This window comes from Equus caballus, chromosome 5, assembly GCF_041296265.1.
Source record: "Equus caballus isolate H_3958 breed thoroughbred chromosome 5, TB-T2T, whole genome shotgun sequence".
In the NCBI taxonomy this organism is placed as follows: Eukaryota; Metazoa; Chordata; class Mammalia; order Perissodactyla; family Equidae; genus Equus; species Equus caballus.
The window spans coordinates 79,841,408-79,860,934 of NC_091688.1; the positions used below are offsets into that span (position 1 = coordinate 79,841,408).

The 19,527-nt window shown below is 40.5% G+C and overlaps 1 protein-coding gene across 18 annotated transcripts in view; it reads right to left on the reverse strand.

The window, feature by feature from the left end:
- The window catches only part of LRRC8D (leucine rich repeat containing 8 VRAC subunit D), a 109,147-nt gene that overhangs the window by 11,120 nt on the left and 78,500 nt on the right, over positions 1-19,527 (reverse strand). The window contains exon 1 of one of the 18 annotated variants that reach the window (XM_070266371.1): positions 178-705. The exons of the other annotated variants lie outside the window; for them this stretch is intronic. The gene's annotated coding sequence lies outside the window, so the exon portion shown is untranslated. Of the gene's footprint in view, positions 1-177; positions 706-19,527 lie in introns of those variants that run through there. 18 annotated transcript variants of the gene reach the window in all.

Genomic DNA, 19,527 nt, shown 5'->3' on the forward strand with positions numbered 1-19,527 from the left:
GCACTCAGAGTGAAGGCCTGGTCAACCTTTACCATTCTAACTTCGTCCAGTTGGCGAGGCGGCCAATAGGATTTCTCAGGGGAACTTTGTGTGCATTTCTAAACTCTCTGCTTCTTTCCATCTGTAAGACAGACATCTCAAGCCAAAATTGCCCATTTTCCTTTTAAGTTTACTCACCTTTAATATTGGTTCTCTAGAGTTTGACTCACAGGTTCCTAAGGAAAGTAAATTAGGACAGAGCTCCCTGATATCCTGAGCAGCTTTCCATGGTCCCGGGACATCTTTCTCCTCCAGTTGTCTTTGGGACAGAAAGCCCCTCTGATCATCGACTCATGGCTATCTGTTCTGGATGTGGACAGCTGGGAGCCCACCCCAGTACTTATTCCTTGTTTGGTAAAGACTGCCAGGAAGCACCTGAGGACCCTGCCCTGCTCATCTTACCAACCCTCAAAAAACTTCTCAAAGTTAGTGAGAGACAAGGATGCTCAGATACTGATACAATATGCCTTTGTTAGGTAGCTTATTTAGGCTACTCGACAGTATCTTAGGAGACCCTAGCCATCAGGACTAAAATGAAGGCAGTTAGACAATGCTTACTCATGACACTTGCTGAACGGTAAATTCCATCTGTCTCCCTTTCTCCCTCCACCTGGGTCTGAATTCCTACCCTCAAGGGAGGAGAGTTTCTTTTATCTGCATGTCCTTAGGGCATGGCACAGGACAGACATTTAATAAAGGTCTGTTAACAGAATAAATCACGCAGAACTAGAACAGAGTTCTAGGAGAGGTCTCAGAGGGCAGTGAACTTGTACGCTAAAGACTGTTACTATTAATTATAGTGACATATAAGGTCACTATTAATTATGCCACAGTCAAGATGATCAGCTCTGACGGACGTTCTTCAACGTCCAGATGGACAACCCTTTTTAACAGGTTATTCTGAAGATAACTCATTCTGATAGACCATCTGCATGCAGTCTGGCTCATAATTAAACATTCTATAGGAAAACAGAGACAAAGGTAAGTTTGGGCACACCCTCACCAGGAGATAAGACCAAGATCAGCTTCCTGATGGAGGGCAGGTGATAAGCTGGCATGAGCTCTGGGGCAGAAGCAAACGAGCACCATTTTAGCACACCGCCAGGTGATATAAAAAGCCAGGGAGGAAGGAGCTCCCGAGAGGCAGACTCCCTGAGACAATGAAGCTGCCAGAGCCTCAGGCCTTCCTTCTCCTTGTCCTCAGTGGGTTTTCTGCCCTTCCGCATAGGCAACGGATGCGTAAGTTCTGTCTGTATGTGTATGCACAGTTTACTGGAGTCAGTAAACACTTAAATCAGAATACCGTGTCCAAATGTTGAGCAAGTGCCCAGGACACAGTAAGTGCTCAATAAAAGTTAGCTGCTCTTATTATTCAGTGTGTTGAATAAGGCATTTTATACAAAGAACTCTATAAAAATTCTCTTTACCACTAGGTACTAAGAGAAGTTTGTCTTTCATGATGTACTAATATAAAGAGCCATGGAATCCAGATGTTCTCCACTTAGCTTTGGCTTCCAGGAAATTCAGCTAGATTTTATATAAGCATTATAAGCATTAACCCTTAGACTGAGTTTTCATTTAATTATTCACATATTCATTTATCCCTCCATTCATGAAATATATACTCAAGTGTTAACACAATGCAAATTCCTGGAGAAACCTTGGTGAGCAGATTCAGACATAGTTCCTCTCTCAGAATTCAGTCAAGGGGAGAGAAATACTCACCTAGCTGAATATACAAAATGGTCAACTGAGAAGAGCTACCAAGAAGAGGGACAGGCTGAGGCAGATGTGTCTTGCAGTCCAAGAAGATGAAGCTTCAGGACCCCTCCCTTGCACAGGCCGCTTTCAAGCCTACTTTTCTATCTCTAACTTTGTGTTCTTTTCCTTAGAAAGAGCTCCTCAAATTGCATAAATTTTGGATCAGAAAACCCAAACCTTCCCCTGGTTGCACAGTATTATAAAGACAGATAATAGGGGAGTTTCCTCCAGTTGGCAAGATCAGGGAGGAACTTTCTGAGAAGTCAGGCTGAAGTGAGGTGTGAAGAAAGGGTGCAGGGGTAGGCTGGACCAGAATGTCCAAAGGTCCTGTGGAGAGAGAGAAAGAGAGCAAAGAGCATCTGAGGAACTGAGAGAAGGGCAGTAGCCTGGAGCAGAGGGAGAGAGCTGAGTATGCGGTATGACATGACACAGGGCCCCATAAGCCAAGTGAAAGTTTTTGATGTCATCAAACTAAGGGCAGTGGAAAGCCACTGATGTATTTTTAGCTGGAGATGGGAGATGGGTGAAAATCAGATTTGTGTCTCTTAAGCGATCACTGTGGGCTTGGTGTAGCTCAGTGAGGGAACATGGGAGATTAGGGAGGCAGCTATTGTATTACTCTGGGAAAAGGATGGAGGAAAAGCCTAGGCTGTGAGTGGTGGAGAAGCGAGTGAGTAAAATGGGTGGATGGTTGAGCTAGGAGGCCAAAGTAATAACAACAGGACTTCATAATAGATTGTAGGGGGAGGGTGAAGGAGAGAAAGGTCAAGGATGACTCCCAGATTTCTTTTAATTCTCCACTTCATCGTGCTGCCCCTTTGTTCTTTTATACACATTTACATGATTTTATTTTAACTGAATCTTTTTTCATAAACCCTTCAAATTCTTCTTTTCCTCACACATCTTTCAGAATCCTTTTTGTTTTTTAATTCTTTTTAAAAGTAGGCAGATTAGATGTAACAAATGAAAAGACACATAAGTCCTCACGGGCTTGGGCATGAAAATATACCATGAACTCTACAAGCATTGTCTGAAAAACATTATCTTAGTGTTATCAACATACAGGTGGTTGATAACTATCTTTCTACAATACTTCCGGAGCAAACCACAATTTTAAAACCAAAAATAGTTCTGTCTTCATCTATATTTAGAGAACACATACATATAAAGCACTGTACTGCACAACATTAAATATAATCTAATCAAAAGGGAGCTAGCTTATAATATTGTAAGAATCCTACAGTCAAAGCCTGTGAGTATTCATGCCAGTAAAATCTGGTTTCTGGAATAAACTAAAACAAAAACTAGTGTGAAAAAACAAAAACCAACACCATAACACCAAGAAATATTCATTGTACCTTCTAGTGGAGATAGGGAAAGCGAGCATCATTTCATTCTTCACTGTGTTTTCTTTAGGTCAATATTAAAATTAGTCTACATTTTATAAGTAAACGACAGCCAAGCAGTGCGATAGCAGTGAAGGCGGAGCACAGATATATGGGGGCTAACAGAATGAAAACAAAACCAAATACTTTAAACCTGTACAAAGGTAATCAAGAAATGACATAATTCATGCACAAATAATCTAGAGTCTCTTTGTACTGAGCTAATAATTTAAAATAGAATTTTAATTCTTAGCAAGTTGGTAGCATGATGGATAAGAATGTGGCTTAAGGAGTTAGTCTGCTTGAGTTTTCATCCCATTTCCACCTCTTACCAATTCATCTGTAAAATGGGAACACAAATTATGTCTCGCATCACTTGCTGTGTAAACCTGCGCCTTCATTTTCCTCATCAATGAAATGGGGACAAAACACCACTGTGATGAGATACACACACCACCCTGTATAATGGTGAGCACATTCACTGAATGTCCTCACCTCAGCTACTCTTCTAAATTGGCTCTACACAACCCGAAAAATCGGGGGAAGGTTGGGAACACTGAGGAAAACCCACGATTTGGAATGTGGTGGCAACAGAGAGGAGGAAGGACCCTAACGGCTTTGAGGGGGGAAAACAATCCATGAAGAAAAGAGAAAATCAAGAAAACTAAGATAAGGAAGGGACTTCAAGAGAAAGAAGGTATAAATCAGTCAAATACTGCAGACATTAGGGATAATCAAGGCCCAAAAATCATTAATGGCCTCTGACAATAAAATCTCTATTATAGTGGAATTCATTATTGACATCAGAAACCATCTTAAAGTTAACTAAAAACTCTTCCAAAGGATTAGCTTTTAAAATAATAAAAATAGAGCGTTATTTTAGTGATAAATTTATCTGAGTATCAGTTTTGCCTTATTTCAAAGGATTTGAGGAAAAAGGGGAATGTTTTATTCATATTCAAATTACTTAATCCTGTTTCTAAGTACTTAGCGTCTATTTGTATAGCTCTTGTGAAAATCACAGATGATCTTTAGAAAAGCTGGTCTGACAGGACACTTAACTGTAAGCCCTTCACTAGCAAGGGTGTGCCTATCAGCTGTTTCACACCCACTGGCACACCCACTGGGAATTCCAGACTAAAGTATCAGATATCAGATGTAAACTAAGGTCTAAATCTTATAAATGATAGAATTAATTCATCTGAGGTGTTATAATTTTTGGAATGACTAAATGTTATCTTCCTTTCTTCCCCATGAGAGGCGAAAAACAGTAAAACAGATCATTATAACCAAGAAACAATTTGCTCATTTGTGTGATTTTACATGCAACACATCAGAACTATAATTATAATAATGGCTACTGTCTTGATGGATCAATATCATTAGGTAGAGGCTGCTAATGCTAAGAAACATTTAAGATAGAGGCTGGCTGTTCAATCAGTCATCAATTTATTCTTAAATACTATACATTGTGTTAGGCATTAGAGATTTGTAGTTGAAGACAATCTATCTTACCCATCATAGACTTCAAACCTTTGTTGTCATGAAGCCGTCAAGCTCATACCACTTACATTTCCAACAAAGATTTGGCTTCGGTAATAAAATAGGTGCTGAGAACATATACACAGTAGAGCAAGATAAATACAGTCCTTGCCCTCCCAGAGCTTAAAGATCTGTCCGTGCTTACCTTAAGAATTCTAGAAAAGATGAAGCATGAACCACTACCACCATTCTGCCCAGAATTATTTAGAGTAAACATCCTAATACATCTTAATCTAAAATGACAACAAAGTAAGTGTATGAATCCCAAGAAAACTGATAGCTGAGACCGGCAATATGCAATATGCAATAAGTACACATATAATTCACCATCTGAACAGGAAAACTTTTGAGAGTGACAAATGCTAAACAAGGTGAGATGCCAGGACAAGGTGTAACTGGGACTCTCCCAGGAAAACCAGGAGTGTTCTCAACCAAAGTACAGGACACATGGGCTAGAAACAGCTGATGTCATTATGTAAGGCTGATGCATAAACACAAGTCTAGATTTTTCTAGGCAAATTATCTGTAGACACATCCTACCTTAGATATTTCATGCTATAGTTGATTCAAAGCAGTTGATGTCTCAGGATAGTCTTTACGAATGGGGACTGACCTTTTAACATGGTGCCATGTTGGATATTACAATCATAGGAAGTCTAGAATTTTTTAAAAAATGAAATAAACACAAACCATCTAAACAACATTTCCCACCTTTTCCACAGGATAAATTAGGAAATGATAATATTTTTACTACACAAAGTGGGAAACTGCTGAAGCTGCTCACGGCTGGGGCCCTGCATGGTGGGCTGAGAGGACCTGTATTTCGGCAAACACATACTTATTGTTACTAGTATGCCATGGCCCACCGGGCCGAGAAATCGACCCAAATTCTGCAACACATTGATAGATAATGTTTATTTACACATCTGAGTGAAGAATACAAGATGGCAGGAAATGAATGATAATTCCACTTAGAGAATAAATAAAACATTCTGAAGATGGTCTTGTTTCAAGACAAGAAAGGGGCCTGGAGTTTTATAGAGGCAGGTGAATGAGGAAGTCATCTGAGAATCTTATGGGAGTTAGAAGAAAGAATAGAGATGGGTCTTATCTCAGAATATTCTACAGCAAAGTACTCCTTTTTGGTTTCCCAGAACATGAAAGGGTGGGGGATTTTCCAGGAGTAGGGGTCAGGAAAGTGCAATATTGTCAGACCCAAATTAGAAATGGGCAATAAGGAACGCATGAAAGGTTTCAACAAGGGGGCAATGAGATCAGCACTCCAATTTAGAAAGAATTCTACACAGAGTATGGAAGTGGGACTGGAGAGAGGAAAGACTGGAGGAAGGGAAATGAATGAGAAAGTTACACTAGTCAAGACGATTTCCAGGTAAATTCAATTGTTCAGGTTGAATAGCTAGCATGGTGTAATAAATTTAAGCAGAGATGCCCAGTAGTCAGTTGACCTGAATCTCAAGAGAAGTATCTGGGATGGAATTACACATTTATGACTAATCATAAATTAGTATAGAAGATGAGATGACCCAAAGAGAGTACATATAGAGAAAAAGGTCAAAGAATCCTGAGCACCACTAACATTTAGGGAAGAGGCAGAAGAAAAGGATTCAGCAAAGGAGAGGGAGAAGAAAGAGGCAGAGAAGGAGGAAGACAACTTTGTCCTGGGAGCCAAAGGAGGCAAACACTTCAAGAAGAGGGCGGCAAGCGGCATCACACATCACAAGCTGGTCAAGAAGTTAAGGAGTAGAGTGACTGCTAGATCTGGCGTTGAGAGTCATGGAGACTTCAGCCCAAGCACCCCCAGTGAAGAAGTCTGGCTCACTGTGGGCAAGGAGTAAGTGGGAAAGGGAACTTTTGCTTCTGGGAAGTTGCCTGGGGAGGGAAACAAAAGGCTGGGACAACAGCAAGCAGGGGAGGCAGGTTGGATGGAAGCATGGCATTTTTTAAGATGGGAATGGAGCAGGGAACTAGAAGTTAAAAATAACTGGGTGAGAAAGTACAGAGATGTTTTTTCATACGGCTGTTTCTTATTTTGAGCATAAAGTTAAAACATATACAGTAAACACATTTCTACTGGAGCTCTAACTCAAGTATGTAGCATATGTTCTGACTAAATAAAGGTATCAAGAATGAAGAATTCATAGTTCTGCAGAAAGTCTTAAACAGAGTTAGGATATATATTGTGTGCTTTTCCCTTCACTAAGTTGGTAAACATTAACCTTGCTAACCACCATATCACTTATCCAGTCGTAAAACTTTAAAGGGTACTTTTTGGGAAAAGTCTAAAGAAAAAAAAAGGTGCCTTGCAAAAGTAATTCCACAACTCATGTAACTCTGACAAGAAAACACAGCACATGGACATATGTTCAAGTAATCCAAACAGTGGCGGGCTTCCTCACCCGCTGAAAACTCCCTGTGAAGGTCAAGCATCGAAAGAACTCAAGTCAGACTACACTGAAAGGAAGAAGGTGGGAAAAGAAATATTTATTATTCCTCAGGAGAGTGTTAGTGACCCATAGCAGCTTAATTTACTTCTCATTTCCCTGGCAGCAGTACGGAGGGGAAAAGATGATGTCAGGCGGAGTGGTGTACACGGCTGGCGTCTTTGAGTGGCAATCCCAGGCTGTACCTCATCCTGCAACACTGAGGCTCCTGCAAATATACAAGAGGAGACAGGAAGAGAACCAGCCCTCTTGAGTAACCAAGCTCTCACATACTGGAGCTCATCAAATGGTCACATTCTCCCGAAGCAGTACTATTTCTGTTCCATTTTTATTGAGAGAAAACTGAGGTTTAGAAAGTTGGAGTTTGACCAAGGTCATGCAGAGAAAATATGGCAGTCCAGGATTCAAACCCAGATCTCACTGGCCCGACCAAGCCCATCCCTGCCCTCTTCAGCTTGTTTTAAGTTAGAGATGAGCTCAAATTAAATTAAAATTTACAAATTCTTAGAAGGAATCCTTAAGTGAAGGAGACAAGGCCCTGAGGTTCGAAGGCTGCTTCAGGACACAAGGAACAAAGTCTAAAAAGTGAAATTACAACCTGACTGCCATTTATTAACAGTATTACCTAATGTCTTTACCATCATCTTGGTTTTTAAAAGCACTTGGACAGATTCCAACTCATCTGATCCTTACAAATTGCTGAGAGACAAAGAAATAGGGTCAACTTCATTTTTTAGCTAAGAAACTGCTGCAATAAGGAAATGGCATAGCTGAGATTACAAACGGAGAGTTCTATAACATCAAGTGTCCTAGAGCAGACTCTCAATAAGTGTTCAAGTGTCTCACAATTTCACATATCTTCAGAAGGAGCTGTTAACAAAGTCAGAGCAAATATTCAGTATAAGCTCTTCTTTAAACTTAAGTTATGAAGATTTCCTTTTTATTCTGAATTCATTTTAATAGAAACTAGAACTGTAATTCTTTTCTTTTTTACAGATAGGCACTTGAGCTAATATCTGTTGCCAATCTTCTGTTTTTTTCCTTCTTCTCCACAAAGTCCCCCGGTACATAGTTGTATATTCTAGTTGTAGGTCCTTCTGGTTGTGCCATGTGGGATGCTGCCTCAGCACGGCCTGACAGCAGTGTCATGTCTGTGCCCAGGATTCGAACCTGTGAAATCCTGGGCCGTGGAAGCGGAGCACAGGAACTTAAAATACTGAGCCACGGGGCTGGCCCCTGGAACTGTAATTCTTAAAGAGTAAATAACTCACTTGGGCCAGCCAGTTTACAAGTGCAAAATATGTACTGATTACCACTGTGAATAAAGTACCAGCATAGCTCTGATTTTAGGAATCTTACAGGAGGGGCCAATGGACCTACATTAGAGCTAAGATCCTTAGTGAGGGGACAGGCTATATTACTACATTCTTATAATTCTACTTTGCCAAATAAATTTCCTTTAGTGCTTCTGAGAAGATGATACACCGCTGGTGCCCCTATAAACATTCTCTTCTCTTAAATTAGGCAATGAAAAAATTGGCATTAGAAAAAAATATTTCTACCTATTACTTTTAATTCTGGAGTCATTGGTTATAACCAAACTCAGCAAGTTGCCTCCTAGTAACCTATACCTAATGGCTACTTTCCATAAAATATGGCACATGAGGAGGCAGTGTGTTTCTTAAATGCCTTGAGTCTTTCTTCACTAATAACACAATCACAAGCAGAAGAAAAATCAGACCTGAACAGCACTAGCATCGCCGAGACAGGAACACCACTGGTATAAATTACAGGCCTTCTCTAAATCAGAGACCACCATCCATTTCACAGAGAGCTTCCTGCCCACTAAAATCTGCCTTAGTTGGTTTTCTTTCTGTTATTGTTGTTGAAAAACAGAGACACTGAGCCAGCCCAGGCAGCATCATGGCAATTTCAGACACGCACACACACAGAGCCTTTAAAGCTCCCATGAGGACATCTAGTTTTTAAGGAAATACTAACAGGGAACAGGTTGAGGGTATTTTCCACTGGTTTAAAGATAAAGCTTTCTACCATTAAAAAATAAATCAATCTAGAATTATAGAAACAGGAAGCAGCAGCTGGATTTATCATCCTTCATTTCCTCTGAGACTCATCGTAAGGATGGTCGTAAGGAACTCCCCAGCGAGACACAAGCAGTGGAGGGTTAGCCTCCTCCTGCCTGGACCCACACAACCTGCACGCTGTTGCTGACTGTTACAGCGCCGGTTGCCACTTGCAGTCAAACTGCTCACTTAATCTCAGAGAGCTCTCTGTGCCCAGGCGTTGCATTTTGATAAAATGAAAAATCTGACTAGAATTTAAAAACACATATATAATTGTGCTGCTCCTAGAAGAGCCTGGCTCTCATCTCTCCTGTAGGTCTCTCTCTCCTGGGCTCAGTCCCGGAGGCTTCGGGAGGACAACTCATCTTGAGGGACCCTGCAGCCTTGTTCTGGCGGCTATCTTGCAAAGAGCATGAGAGCTGGGTTCAGGCTTCTTTCAGCCACTGGTGATTGTAGCTGAAGTCTCCCATCTTTCTCGGCCTCAGCTCTCTCATCTGTGAGATAGAAATGAGACCACTGATTTCAGAGGGGTGCAAAGAACAGTAAATGAGATGTGGAATGTGAAAATACTTTGTAGATCACACATAAATAATAACAGACTAGAGTAACAGCAACATTCATCCTTGTAGAAGGAGTTTTACCAGTTCCAAAGCTTTCACAAACATTATCATTTCGTTTGATCCTCAAATTGATAAGAGTGGGATAGGTGGTGATGGTGGCATTGTCATCACCACCATCATCAACACTATTATTCTTGTTTTATAAATAAGCTAGCCTAGAGGAACATAATTGGAGAATTGTGTCCTAACTCTTTAGCAAGCATCCAAATCATATGAAAACATTTCTGGCAGCACGTGAGTGGTAAGTACTAGATTGGGAGTTACAAAAGCTGTTCACATTTCAGGTCTGCTACTCTGGGCAAGTCCCTTAACCTCTCCAGGCAATGTGATTCATCCATTTGTCACCAGGCTGGTAGAAGACAAAAATAAATTAGACCTGGTTTCAGCTCCGGAAGAACTCACTTGGAGGCAAGAGTGGGGGATGGAAAGAAGTGACATATAAACAGATTAATTACAAAATAGCTTTTACTTAAAATATAGAGTATGAACAAAGTGCCTTGGGATCACGAAGCAGGAAATGACTAATTTTGTCTGGGGGACTCATGGAAGAATTCCTCTCATCTGTAAACTGGGAAAAGACGGAAATCAGACTACATATTTGTCAACGTCCCTTTTGGGGCTAAATCTCTGAGAAAACTAGCCTTAGAGAGCTTGTCAGCAATTATCAATACACAGCACAACTTCTCTTACACATCTGCTCACAGCCAATACATCATTTAAAATAATTTAGATATCTATAGTGCTAGAAAACCGTATTTTAGAACACTCTGAAAAATAAGATTTTTCAGAATATTACTCAAATACAAATCATACTTGTAAGTCTGTGGAAGTTTGTGGGTGCTGGGTCAAAGTTAGCCCGATATGTAGGAATTATGAGACTAAATCCTAGAGCAGACTGTCTAGGTTAAACTCTTGACTTTACCAGTTACTAGCTGTATTAGGCAAGTTACTTGATCCCTCTGTGCTTTAGTTTCCTCATCTTTGGTGGTGGTAGTGGGAGGAGGAGCAGTAGGAGGAGGAGTAGTAATAATAATAATAATGATCATGCTACCTTCCTCATAGAGTTGTTGTTTTAAATGAGCTAACATATACAGACTTAGAAGAGTTCTTGGCACCAAATATTGGCTTTCTAAGTTAGTTGCTGTTGTGATCCGTGAAAGTATAGTAATTGGCATTTTTGGATAGCTCTTATAAAAATACTCTCATAAGCCTGAAAGTTTCTTATTTGGCCTCAATTCACAATTTTCACTTTTTAGAAATTTATGGGAAGTTCAATTAATCAATGATGAAATATAGGTTGAAATATAGGTCAGAAATACACTTAAGCAGAATTTTGGGGAATGTAATACACTAAATATGATTTTAAAAACTTATTTCCAGTGGCAGATATGAAACTGACATGGACAATATAGGTTTAAGGTAACAGAATCGGAAATGTTTGTATTTTAGAAAATTGTATTCTTTTAAAGTGACTACATCAGAGTTTTGAATATTTTGGAAAAATACAGAAAAGCAGAAAACAAAGGGGAGGGATGGCCATATTCTCTCAAAATTTCTTTTTTCCTACTGTTTTAGTCTTATATTTAAAATGTAATTTACAGTACATCAGAATTAAAAGAATTCAAGGTAATGTTAAAGATGTAAATTTAGGCATCCATCAAAAATATGAGCATTTTAAATAACAAAGTTATTTTCATTTTTTCTCACTAAATTCACACAGGATTTTAGGAAATTATTTGGGTCGTTAACAGTATTTTATCATTACTATATAGTAACTGTCAGGTGAAATGGACTATATCCAGATAAAATTAAACTTCTGTAAACCAAACTGCATGTTTTAATTGGCAGCATTAGCAACACTCACCAAACCAAAAGATTCTGCATTTAATATTTAGTAGGTTAAACATCATTCATCTACTGGCTCTCAACCAACATCAATACTTACTGACTCCTGGGACCTGTGGTTTTTATTAGTCAATAATGCTTAGGTTCAGGCCTCAAAATTAATCATTAAAACTTGGTGCTACAAAAAATGTTCACCAGAACCCCAAAAGAATAAAGAGACGGACAGGATATTTATCCTACTCATACTATGTTCTGGAAAGAATAGGACAATTTTTCTCAATACAGAACAAGTTTGCTTTCTGACTGTTCTTGATGCTTTGTAACATAGACACAGGAAATGAAGCAAAATAATTGAAGCTATAATGTACTGAGAGTCAAGTATGTGCCAGGCACACTGGAGGAGGGTTTTACAAAGACTATTTCATTTAATGGGTACACCTCCTTGAGGCAAATTTCTTCCCTAATTTTACACGTGAAAAAAAAAGTAAAGCTTAGAAATGTTAGATAATGTCCTTGTAAAGTTAAAGAGCTAAAAATTGATAGACCAGGAAGCAAAACTAAACACACATACACACACACACTGTTTTGCAAGTTGTATAGGTAATCATTTTAGAGAAATATAAAGAAGGAAGGCATTCAAAAGTTTCTTGATGAGAGTATTAGATTAGTCTACTTAATTCTAGTAATCAGGAATTACAAATTATATGATAACATAAATTTATAACTGCTTTCTGGACACATGATCAAAAATTTAGGAATAAACTTTACAGGAACAGATAATTTTAGGTACCCCTAGAAGATCAAAAGGGCACTCAGTTAACCAATCCTTATAATCGAAATTAATTAAATACAAAAAGTACAGTGATATTATAATAATTTTATAGAAAAGGTTTATTTAAGATAGGATTCAACATTCAAATAATTCAGTGCCATTTATTAAGTTTCTATTATGTACCAGGAGTTATACTCAGAAGGTAGATGAATAAGATTCTTTCATTCATTCTTTCATCTGCCTAATTATATCGTGTGATGTTCTGGTATATTTGGTACAATGATTTATAGCTCCTAGATTACCTGGGGGGCCACAAACTATTCCAATTAGCAAGTTTCTAGACTGCCCTGCCTTTTACTGTTTTTTTTTTAACAAAATATTAAAATAAGGCAGCTAGTCCATGTACCAAGAGAGCTGTTAATTTAGGCTCCTACAAAAGAGAATTTAACAGTTAATCAATCCTTCTAAGACAGCTTTACGATAAACGTGACTCTTAGAACACCAGATTGTTCCAGGAGAAACTATATTCAAAGTCAATCCCATTTTCTCAAAACACTTACTTCTTTGGGTAGCCCCAAGTTCTATTCCTAGAAGAAATAGTAAAGTTCTGGTAGGACTCTAGTTCTGACACTGATTAACTATTGGGTCCTAGCAAAGGCAATTCAAACCTCCAGGTCTCAGTTTCCTTATCTGTAAAATTGGACGACTGTATGAGGTTGTTTCTTCTTCCTGATACAAAATTCTAAGATTCAGTCATGCTGAAAATACAAATTCAAATATATCCTTCAGCGAAAGCCATTTGCCTCCCATCCCCACTCCAAGGGGGAGCTAGCTGGTCAGAGTAGCTGAGTCCCCACACTACTTTATTCACAGTTTATTAGGGTCATTATTAGGATATAATTATCTTTTTACCCAACAGACTGCAAGTTATTCTAGAGGAGAGACTGCATCTTTTTGATCTTTGTACATTCATCATCTAACAGATTCTAATTGCCTAGTATACAAAAGATATGCAATAAGTGTAATAAATTTTTGGAACCCCTCTATCAAGCATTCATTTGGTACCTCTTTATTTGGGTCCTAGACCACATTCTGGAGATATACCAAAGTTCCCACCCATAAAGTATGTGCAGCTTAGAAGCAGGGCAATCATGTGTGATGATGAATAATAAAAGTTTAGTACACTTTAAGTCATAAGTTTAAGTGAGTTCCCTAGGAGAAAACATGTTCTTGGAGTTTAAGATCTCTAAGATCCTTCAATGCTTTCCCATTTTGTGACCCACCCTGCAGAGCCTTACCATTTTTTCCTCCTCCATTCCTCTTCTATATTATGGGCATGAATCTGTGTCATGCTTATCTTTAATGATTCAACTCTTCAGGAGAAAAAACAGTCTCGAAAGGGCAGAGACTGATTCAGAGATGGAAAAAACTAAAACACTTCAAGACAAGCAAAAGAAAGAGTTTAGGAAAAGTCAACAAGAAATTTTAATGGGGTGGTGTAAGTTATGAGTGATGTTACATCAGGCCAGGGCAGGGAAAAGAAAAGAAGTAAAGATATATGTTTTTTGGCCTGAAGTGTTTAGCTTTCCAATTCCAAAACACAATTTCATGTAACACTTGTCTTTTCTTTGGTATTTATTTTTCTTGTTCATGCACATCCCTCGCGGTTAGGAACAAAAGGGAGTGAAGGCTGCTGGCACTCGTGCACGAAGGCACAGTGGAAGACAGGAAGCCCAGCTCCTGAAGGGTGGCCAAGAAGCCCTCTGGGACCCTTTGTGTTCTGAACATGACAAATCACAACGGCCTCTCCATATGAATAAACGCTGACAGGTTTGTATAGAAGAGCTTAACTAACACTCTTGTGTTTCTTCTAAGGTGAGCTGGGTACATATTACAAATCCAGATTCCTGGGCTCCACCCAGACCTACCCGCTTCTCCATGAGCCCCCACAGATCTGCAAAAGAGTCTCTAACAGGCTGGAATGGAATGAGCAGTAAAGCAAACAAAATGCAGCTTGAGAGCCCTTGCCAGCAAGGCTGAGCCGAGATGACTCAGCAGGTTAGAGCTGTGACCCTTTACTTCTGGAGTCATTATTCTGGTTCTTATCCAGTGGCTACTACAAATGCACACACACGGACTGGCTTTACTCCAGAGCCCATCTGAGAACACCATGGAGTGGCTAACACAACTTGGCACAATACACGGGCAGGTTTTTTGGAAGACAGGCAGACCCAGGCCTTGGTTGACAACCAGCTCCAAAAGTTTGGCTGAGAACACCAACAAAAAGTCATGGTCTACCTTAACTTCTGTGCTTTAGAAAGGGCACAGAAGTTGGAGAAAGAAGAAATGAAGAGCCTGGTGGGAGGTGGGATTGTGGGGTTCTGTCAGTCAAGTACTACAAATCAGTTGCCAAAGCTATTAAATTAATCACAGTAATAATAATAATAATAAATTCCCTTCGGTGATGACAGTGACTCTAGGTTTTTCCGTTCTTCAGCCGCTGCAATGCACTTGCTTCTGTTGGAGCTGAGTGGTACCATGCGATATACTCTGGATCCCGCTTACATTTAGGGTAAAATTTACCCTTGGGCTAAGTTATATACACCACTAGATGTTTGGAAGGCAGCACCGTTTGACAGTTTATGAAGAGGAATTGTTCCTCTCATCATTTTTCAGTCAAATAAGAATTAATTTTTTAAAGCCTAAAAGTGATGTGTAAAAGAAGCTTCAGATGTAGGAAGGGGGCAAGAAGTGAAAAGGGATGGGGGCCAGTTAAAATACCAGGGAAAAACGTGGCAGCCACATAAAATGTACTCCTACTCCACACTTAAAGTTTTAGCTAAAGCCGTGAAGCAGGGCAAAGGGCCATCTCAGGTTCAAGCACAGCTGGACAGACGCCTCATGTCCGTCCCTCACTGAATGTCCCTGGTGAGCAGGGCCAGGTCTAACCTACGTTTGAAGGCTCCACAGCAGGTGTCGTGAGAGGACTTTGTTCCCTTTCCTCATGTTATCACCTGGAGAAAATTCCCCACAATATTAGACTTGGCCCCTCTCTCCACCTCCTCCTTCCTCTTTCTTCTCTTTAGGACGTGCCTGCCTGCAGAGATAGTGAATTCTGGACTCCTCTCCTGCTGGAGGTATGAGGCTTTCCCTGCTGGTTGCCAGCTTCCGTTGTCCTACTATGCCAGGGAAAGAGTGGGCAAGTCTCTCCAACTCAAGGATGAAATTTCAGAAGGCCTACTTGGCTGCAGACCCAAAGCCACATTCTTGCAAAAGTATTTTCAGTAATAAAGATGGTATTTTACTGTCTATCAGCCTGACTCCTTTCTCTCTCTCAAGTGCTCTTTAATTCTGCCATAGAGGAGGGGGATTTATGAGTCCCCTCAAACCTCAAGAGTGGGTAGGTCTCCTTGGCTTCAATATCTTATAATTTTTAGTGACTATTTATCAAAGATATATGTGCAAAAATGTGGTGAGAGGAAACTAAAATAATCTGTTTAGTCTTATTTGTTCATAGGTGGGTATGTGACCATACTCCATCCTACCAAATTCTTGGGAAGGTATCCAATTTCTGTGTGAATTCTTAGAGGGAAACAATTCATCTAAAGTATATTCAAAAGAGAAACAGCCCTCTCAAAATTATTATTGATGTCTTAGCACATGGAAACAGGTTTTTGACCTTTGACGAGTATTAACCACCTGGAAAGTTTCTGCTAAATATTTTACAAGCCAAATGACAAAGGTGGAAACTTAACCCTTAGGATGATTTCTTTGTATGTGCTGAAGTAAACTGAAGGGCACCATGACATTTCTTCATCAGTTCTTCCCCACTTTACAGCCAGATATTTTACACTATCAATCCTTTATAAGAGTTATTAAAAACTTCAAAATGAAGTGTTTCCATGTAGAAATTCATGTAGCTAGCCATTTGCCTGCAGCTAAAAACACCAGCAATGGGTAGAACCTTAACAGCAAGGATACTGGACAGCTAACTAAGTAAGTGTAACATGTGTCATCATTTTAATTCATCCTCCCAACTGCCCTGTGAAATAAGCGTTACTACCAATCTCAGATCGGGGTGGGGTGGCAGGGCGGGGAACTGTGTTCAAGAGGTTCAACTCCATGCCCAAGATTACTCAGCTAACTCACAGTGGTGGCACGGGGACTCAAAGCCAGGTCTTCTGATGATAAAATGTAAGTGCTTCCCATGAAGTCATGATTCTGGAACATCCTTCCCTGCAGCTTTACAGAGACCCAGGCACTGCAGGAGTGGCAAGCAGAGCTCCAGGTAGGGCATGCCAGCAAAAACCAAAAGTAGAAACCTGGAGCAGACAGAAGAGCAAGCTAGCTCACTGAGTTCAGATTCCCCCCGCCTTCTGTGTTCCTGCAGGTCCTTTTAAGGAAGAAAGGCAAGTGAACTCATTTCATTTTATTTCCTTTCTTCCTTTCCCTGGCCTGACTCACAAAGACACAGACCAGGAACCAGACCAGTGGGCAGCTGATAGCTCTTAAAAACAATTTCGCATCTGTAAAACTATAGGATGCTCCAGTAACTCTAAAGAGAACCTGAAGGTCCAACTTTCTTGAATTCTCCAGCCGTCAGATGGTCATTACAGCTGTGATGAAAACCACAGCTGAGCCTGGGGACCCTTGAAGGAGCCAAGCAAAGGGTGAAATGCCTTTGGCTTTGACAGAAGTATGGGAGGAGGGTAAGAGAGATCCTTCCAGAGTGCTTAGAAAGATGTCTCTACTGTTAAGTTTTCATCCTGACCCCTCACTTTAAATCTTTAGACCCCCTCTTCTCTGGTTTGTCCTTGGAATAACAGCAACAGGCTTGAATCCTGAGTTGGGGGAAGGTGGGTGCTCTCAGACTAAAGCTGAAATTCCACGAAGATAATTACTCTTAGGGGCAAAAACAATAAGTAATCGAAGCCTCCTAAACCACTAGAATCATTAAATGGAATGACAAGTGGATGTTATATACCAGAGTTATTAAGAAAATCTTAAAGGTATACTTATGTCTTGGAAGAAATCACCTCAGAGCTGACTATAAAATTTCTGGGCTCAACTCGAGACATTAAATTGGTGTCAAGAACTCCACTCAAGGGAAGTAGCAGATTGAAATGTTCATAAAATACGAGACTCCTTTTTATGAATCATGGTTATCACCACAGTTATGAACATCAACAAACACCCCAAAAAGTCAGTGTGGTAAAGCAGAAGAAGACATGATGTTTAACTTTCTGAAGGAAACCCTCCTTCCTAAATCAATCAACACCAGAATCCTGAAAAGACACATTTCAATGTGTTTAACTGTGCTTGCTTGTCAAATGAGAGCGATAAGACATCGAACACCACCCTTTCTGGCTAATCCTGCCATTTCCCTCAGTGGTGAGAACAGTGTCACCTGAGTGGAAATTACACTTGGCAATGTGATACTGTGCACTTCATTGAAAAGGCATCCATATCAGACAACTTTTATTTTGATCAAATACTGGGTAAAAAAAGTGATGGGAGAACTGTAAAGATGGCATTACAGAGAAAAGACATCTGATATATTTAAAAGGAAGCACTTGCTGGAATTCAAACAACTTTCATCTTGATGGAAAGAAACGCAGAATCAGTTTCTCCTCTCCTCAAAGTTCTACTACCTGCTCCTCGCTGTCCCCAGCCCACCACAGTGCCCCAGCTCCTCTTTCTTTGAACACGGAGTGCAATGGAACGATTTAAAGTAGGGCTTAGGAATCACACTGCTGGAGTAAAAATCCTGGCCCCATCATTATTAGTGCCTTGGTCCCTTCCCACATCAGTAAGATAAAGAAATAGCACTCATCTCGTAGGCTGTGGTGAGAATTTAATAAACTCATCCCTGTACTGCATTTAGTACAGAGCCTGGTACATAATAAGCACTCAATACATTTAACTTTGATGATGATGATGATGACGAAGGCATGGGCTTAACCAGACTGTGGTGAAAATAAGGAACTGGGGACTCCTCAGGGCCCAGGAAAAGCCAAGCATTCCCCTAGGCAACCACACAGACAGAGTCCACTGGAAAAAAGCCCTCTTATTCTGTGCGCCCAGGGGACTCAACTGGGTTCTTCTCAGTGACTACAGCAGCTTATCTGAAGGGGCAGGCTCACAGGGCCAACGCCAGGGCAGGAGAGATGTGGAGGAACAGAGACAGAGGGCCCGAGACTGGGAGAAACTAGTTTGGGGCAGCTCTGAGAATAGGTAGCTGCCAATAGTCCACAATCATGGGATGTAGAATTTAGAAATAAAGTAACAGGCTGTTCAGATATGCACATTTTGTTAACATGGTAAAACTTTCCACCACCTTTCTTTCAAGGTCCCTTTGGCAGGCAGCATCTTCCAGAAACTGCTCTGCCTCTGAGTTCCTATAGCACTCCTTCAAATATTTATGGCCACTTTTGGCATTTAACCGTTTTGGAGAATAACATGTCTCAAATCGATTATAAACTCTGGAGGTGGGTGGTGTGTCTCACACTCTCGTGTCTCTCTTCCTGGCCTACCTCTTCCAGGGCCTAACCCCCACCATGGGAATATTCAACCAGAAAATACACAATAAAATGGAAGGCTTTGAGGGGCCAGCCTGGTGGCACACCAGTTAAGTTTGCACATTCTGCTTCGGCTGCCCAGGGTTCACCGGTTTGGATCCCGGGTGCGGACATGGCACCACTTGCAAGCCATGCTGTGGCAGGCGTCCCACATAGAAAGTAGAGGAAGATGGGCATGGATGTTAGCTCAGGGCCAGTTTTCCTCGGCAAAAAGGAGGAGGATCGGCAGATGTTAGCTCAGGGCTAATCTTCCTCAAAAAAAAAAAAAGGAAAGCTTTGAGTGAGCTGGTGCTGTAGAAGCACAGGCTGCGGTACTAACAGAAGCACACACAGGGCTGGTACAGAGAAAGGGCACTACCTCTGTGAGGCTTTAGTGAAAAGGCTGAGTCCAAGAAGTTTAGAAGGGGAAGATTTTAAGTCTTCAGCAGTCCTAAGTACT